We start from the raw sequence: 7,096 nt of genomic DNA on the forward strand, positions 1-7,096 counted from the left end.
TCATAAATCTGATATTCTTCCGTGAATCAAAACAGTCCCATCCTCTCTAACAGGTTTTGATACTGCGTCAGCAAAGCCCAGCATTGCCCAATCAACCTGACGATGTCACAGAAGAAGAAATGAAGGCCATTAAAAGATTTGTGGTTCTTCTCTACAGCCGCACTTTACACCATGGCAAAGTTAATCAACCTAAACAGACATTGTTTGACCAGGAAAAGAGCCTGATAGAGAATACACCACCAACACAGGCCGCCCTCCGCCAGCAAGTGGGAAGAGCAGCTTATCAAGCTGGCCACGTTTGGGGACAAACACTGGAAGCAAAGCAAAATTTGCCAAAGCCAGAAGACTGTAGTTGTTAACCCTCATCTAAAGATAGCCACCTCTGTGAACAACATTACCAGAAACATGTGTCTCTTGTCAGCAACTTATTAGGTGTGGATGCAAGAAAGGATGTCGATAGAGAGGCTTTCTGTGTATGTGTGCAGGAACATGTCATAGAGAGTGAACTGTACGAATGGGCTGGAGATAATTAATGTTAATGAGTGTATTGTATACATGTACTGTAGGTGAGATAAGTAGGTGAGAACCCCCCTCCCCGGGGGGGCTGCCCCCAAATGATCGGCTGGATCCTCCCTTGGTGGTCTGTTAGATACAGTATGTATAATGTAGAAGTGGGTTTGTTTATATTCCATTTCTTATAATTTTCAATGCATGATGTTATTTGTGGAAACAAATAATGTAGCCCCGCCATTGATTCGTAGTCTTATTTCATCCATTTCATTACTGAATGCTCGACAGTTTAATATAAATATTTCCCATAAGGATGTACTGTACAGTATGTGATGAAAGACATAATAACTCGAGGGCAAAAATCTGGTGTGGTTCCAATTCTTTTATGAATGAACACATTATAAACTCAATGTCCACCAATATTTGGTACTCTAGAATGTAAAGTTTGAGAATAAAGTTTAAGTATAAAGTTTGAAAGGAAAGTTTAGGAAAAAAGTTTGTAATAATCCTTTAAATAATTTCAACAAGTCCAATATTTGTGTGGATATGTCGCTGCTGAAATACAATACAGTACTGTAGTAACACCAAGTTCTGTCTAGCTATTGTCCTTCATATTGTTATGTAGTTATTCTGCTGTTGTTGCTGTTATACTGTTATGGTTTATGGGTTGTTATGAAGTTATTCTGTGATGCTGTTGTTCTGTTATGTTGTTAAGTGTTCATTGTAGTGTGTAACTGACCTGCCTCCACATTCAACAACAAATAGATTGCAGACAATGTTTTGACGTGAGGAAAAGGTAACAATTAGCTTTAGTGTGTAATTTTAATATTGTAATTTATGTTATTAAATTATGTTATTATACAGTAATGAGTGTGTGCGTGTGTGTGTGTGTGTGTGTGTACCCTCCCCAACACACACTACACCCCCACACACACACTACACCCCCCCCACACACACACTACACCCCCCACAGCTCCATTACCCCCACAACGCGTCTTTTACTGCGCCCTGTGAGTCACCTTACTGAAGACGCCTGGAAGAAGAATGGAAGCGTTGTGTGTGAAGGAACGAGGCTCAAACTCGAGCTCTGATTACCTTAAAGTTTGCAATTGTGAGCTAAAATATTGCTTGAAAATATAGAAATTTCCAGATAACGTTAAGCTGAAAGATACATTCCCAAGTAAGAGATTGCATGAGATTATAAATATGAGCTAAGTTTTGCTTGGAAGTAATTGCTAAGAGGTTAAAAAGTGCTTGAACGTTGCAAGCGTGGGAGATCAACAGAGGAAATTAGAAATAATAATGATGTGAACAGTTTAAGATTTATTGCGTAGTTAAGAATATTTGATCCTACTTAAAGTGTCAAATTGTACGTGATAGATTCCTTTTTTGTTTTCCCATTATACAAGTAAAAGATTTATATTAGATATACTGTTAAGAAATATATACTTAATACGTAATAATTATTTAGTTATATGCAGTTATAATATCATGAGAATATTCGAAATCATTAGCTCATGTGATCATTTTTATACTCATAATTATATCATATCTTATAATTATACGTATTAATCGCCTGATACGGTAACAATTTGGGTTTTTTTATTATATACAAATACATATAATTCCCATGTAACTATACGTATCATTTCTTGGCTTATAATCATATATAAATACATATAATTCACACATAATTATACGTAACAATTATACAAGACATATCACACGGCACACATAGGCTTGACGAAAGAGACTGATCCGCAGGTTTCAATAAGATAAGGTTTTTAACACACAAAACTTACTTTTAGTTATTATCACCGTAGTTGTCTGGTGTTGATATGACCGAACTAGCAACTGATGCATCCAAAACAAGAAATATTTAATTGCAATAAAACAAATAACAACAATTATGACAAATGTAAGAAAAAATCTGCAACAACAAAATCAATAACTACGACAAAAAAAATTACAATGTCTTCTTCTCAACCTTCATCCTCGTCCTCAGGTTCCATTTAAGTAAGCCAGTTGTCCTGTGTGTCTTCCGTGAGTCTCTCCCAGCTCTCTCTTGCCTCATCTCCGACGTGGGACGCGGCCTCCCTCCCTGCCTCCGTAAATATGTGGAAGTGTTGATACTGTGTGACACGTGTTCCTACCATTACCAGCGACCTTATTTTAAAACCTCTTCAATTCACGGGAACGAGTGCAGTACCGGTCGCGCTGCCCCCATGTGTACCGAAGTCTTAGTATACATTAGATGTATCCACACTGCCCCTAACCGGTAGTCAAGCCTTTAGGATCCATTTTCAGTTCACAAGACCACAGAGTTCCCCCAGATTGTCTCCTTACAAGGTGTCGCCATCGATGGAGTATTCAATATTTTCAAAGGTCCGGTGTTATGCGGAAGTTACCTTGTTTTCTGAACCGAGATTCGTGGTCATCTCTGAGGGCTGGTTGTCACCAGAGTGTGTAGGGCGATTATTTGTTCGGGTAGCCATTCTGTATGATGTCCAGACTAGTAATTATAGTCATCATTTGTGTTCCTTCATTATGGCGTTCACTAAACTCGGCTTCGAAGGACCCAGTGTTTGTAAACAATGCAGGGAAAGTCCTCGACCCTTTAATCATTTCTTCTCCTACCAGTAGTCCTCCTCACTAAGCTTGTTCTGTTCACACAGGCTCAGTGTTTTATAGTTATTTATATCCTTTTTTCCGGTATCCTGGTGACTGATGGTCCTGTAGTTCCTGAGCAATATATTCTCCACGACGTCTAGATAAACCAGTTTTACTCACCAACCTCATCCTTACTCCTGTACTCCCAGCCATCTGCCGCACGACGGAATCCATCAGCATCAGAAACAGATGGGAGGCAAAACATCTCCCTGAATAACTCCACTTAGAATAAAAAAACTCTTCAGGAAAATTGTCCATCGACCCCGTCAAGTTTTCATTCGCTTCCTTCATGACCGTCTAATTCTAAGCTCTAAATTAACACGTTGTTTAGGTAATCCATAACTATTGCGGAGAGACAGATACAAGTAACCATGGACGTACCAGGAGACAGTTAAGTGGAGAGGGAAACAGGCAGTCATGAACTGTAGTGAGCCCATGCAGCGGGGGCAGCCAGCGTGACACTCTCACTTCCCGCGTACCACCACCACTTGCTACACTCTTTCCCACGTTATTACGGGTCTGTTATTCAGCCTTCTGCCCGCCCTAGAGGAGACAGGCTCATTATATCCCTCCATTTTCCAGCTTTCTGCTTCCATCACCTTCCCAGCATCAGAAAAGGCCGTCATTATATAGCAATTTCACTTTCCATCCTTAACTAATTAGCAATGTTCTTTATACATGGATATCACCCCAGGGCGTAAGTAACAGTGTAAGGAATCTATTAAAATACATTATAATTAAGAAAAGATTCAGATTTTTAGTAACCCGAACCAAGATTGCTGGGTCAGACCATGTCCCAGTAATAGTTTATTGAGACCAAAAAATAAAAATAAATAAATAAAAATCAGATGGGATTTAGGTAAGCTCAAAACAAAGGCAGGGAGAGAATATGAAATTGTAACAGAGAGTGAGGGAATACCTGTAGGACAAAGGAAATGCAAGGAGAGAGATGATGCCGAGAGACATAACTCTAGGGGAATGTACAGAAAGATTAAACACGTGAACCAGAAAAGAGGAATTAAAAAAGGTGAAATTATTAAAAGCTAAGACAATAATATCCTTTTTGAGGCAGAAGAAGTACAAGAGAGATGGGCAGAGTACGTAGAAGAACTATACAATGATAAGGACAGAGTAGAGATAAGAAACAATAAGGAAATAGATAAAACTACCACTTCAGGAAACAAAAATGATAAGGCCTGTGGGGCTGATCAGGTTCCAGCAGAATATATCAAACATATGAGCAAGAATGAGATCAAATGTTTGACTAAAATATGTAATTCTATATACATGTACAGTATTTAAAAGGAGACCTTCCCAGTGCTTAATATATATATATATATATATATATATATATATATATATATATATATATATATATATATATATATATATATATATATATATATATATATATATATATATATATATATATATATATATATATTTGTGTTATTACCAAAAACGCCAGGAGCCTCCCAGTTTAGAGAAATAAACTTAATAAGTCATGCCTGCAAAGTTTAATTAAATATAGTTTTAAGAAATAAAATTTAAAATTGAGATGAGTTATAAAAAGCTCAAAGTGGATTTAGAAAGGGAAAGGGAACTAGAGAAGCTACATTTGGTTTGGGAATTTTGAGTGAAGGTCTTTTGAGTTCCAAGGATTTGTTTTGTTGATTTTCAAAAAGCTTATGACAGTAAAATACAGAATAATAAAATTATATAACGCATTAATGGATGAAATAATAGAATTCTAAAAAAATCTTTGCTGGCAAAAGGAAGCAGCAGTGTTTGTTAGTCAACACATGAACTTACTAATTGGTTCACAGTTAGACAGGGAGTAAGACAAGGCTGTGTTCTATCTCCAACATTGTATAATATATATTCAGAACTTTAATTGAGAGGAGTTCTATGTACCAATGAAACACAAAAGTTAATGGATAGGTAATACTGCTCTTATCACAGATAGTTAACAGTTGTTACAAAAACTGGTTAACAGATTAGTGGAAAAAGATGAAGAATATTGATTAAGAGTTAATGCTGTAAAGACAAAAGTAATGGTTGTTTCTAAATTGGAAATAATCCCAAAATAAAAAATTAGGGAAGGCAACAGGGGACAAACAAGTGGAAAAGTTTGGTGAATTGGGAGATAACATTAGCTGTGATGGTACATGTGGGAAGGAAACCATAACAAGAATTGGTCAAGAAAAAACAACATTTAATAATCTAAAAGACCCAATGAAAAGGGACATTAATTTAATTTGAGAAAAAGGCTGTTGAAAGGTTTTATATATAGCAAAGGACTGTTGTATGGGTCAGAAACGTGGACACTTTCAGCAGACACCAGAAAGAGGTTGGAGGCCTTTGAAATGTGACGTTATAGGCGAATGTTAAAAATAAGCTACACTTCAGTAAACCAAATGGAAGAGAAATACTTTAAATTTATAGAGTAAGGAACATGTGATATTTTAGTCCTATAATTAGAGATGAGGGGATAATACCATAAATATTAATGTGCATAGTTGATGATAGGAGGGCCAGGGGAAGGCAGAGACTGGGATGGATGAATGAAATTAAAAACTGTGTCCCCAGAGAGATACAAAACCTAAGAGTATCGGTAAAAACAGCCCGAGAACGTTTAGTGTGGAGGACTGTGGTCGCCAACCCTCAGATATGTGGATGGTAGCTACTCTGATTGATTGATTGAATACCAGGCTGTAATACTTATTTATTTCTTAACTAATTGTCTTCAAAATTTAGTAAGAAAACATTGTGGTCCAGTATGGTCAGTCTTCTTTCAAAGTTTAAGAGAATGAAGGTCAGTCTACTAAATGACGTATTCTATCCCACAGTTTCGGCGTGTTGGTGTGGGAATTTCTTATGATGTCACCCACACACAACACTAAACTCATTGACATATACTTATTATTACTATTATGATTACTATTATTACTGCTATTATTATCATTACTTTTATTATTATCATTAGTAAATGGAGTTAGGTAGGATGGACGTGGATAGATGGGGTAGGATGGAGGTGGATAGAAGTGGATGGGGTAGGGGAGACCTAATCTATATCTTTGTTTATCGTTTAGTAATTAAGTTCATTGATTTATTCTCAGTTTAACATTAACTCCCCAGAATAAAGGGTGAAGGAGGTTCATGATGTATTGTTGCGCCGCCTGTGTGTTGCTCTGCCGTAATATAGAGGCCAAACTGACCTCCACCATAGAGTCGATTGTAAAGGTTGGGAGTCCCGAACACCGTATTGTTATCACTCATTATATCTTGTGGGATCCTCCGTCCCCATAATATTACGATATATCAGGTTTTAGGTATTGTTGTATGCTGAGGGAGTCTTTGGCCTTGTTAGTTACGCCTGCTGGTTAACTGTTAACCATGGAGTATAGTTTCACCTCGGGTTTATTTGAAAGTGAAGATGAATCACACGATGATTGTTAATTATGGATGCTGCATTTGGGCCAGAGTTTCTCGTATCTTGATAACCTTACGTGGTAGAGTCCTTATTAGTTTATCTCTCTGAGCTCTCAACGGGACATCTTGTGTTCACTCTCTTCTTGGCACTGTGGAGTTCATGAGATCTTCCTTACAGTAGAGTTTTGTGCTGCATAAAATATTGTAGTGTTAATGTCAAGGAACTCGGCACCTGAGTCTTCTCTAAATATCCTCAGCTTGAAGACACTTGAGAGCGACCCCAGTCTGCCTTCTCCAAACTCAGCCGAGGAAGTTCAAGGTGCTACCATAACAATGCATGAGGAGGAAATTCCAGTGTTAAGCTAACTTTTGTTCTGTGAGAGATGTTAGCTGCTGAGTCACAAGGACCCAGAAATATATCGCATTATAGACAGCGACGCCTCACCCTCTGCTTGAATCCCAGCCGCCATACAGAAAAGATCAA

This window comes from Homarus americanus, unplaced genomic scaffold, assembly GCF_018991925.1.
Source record: "Homarus americanus isolate GMGI-L3 unplaced genomic scaffold, GMGI_Hamer_2.0 scaffold24523, whole genome shotgun sequence".
Lineage (NCBI taxonomy): Eukaryota > Metazoa > Arthropoda > Malacostraca > Decapoda > Nephropidae > Homarus > Homarus americanus.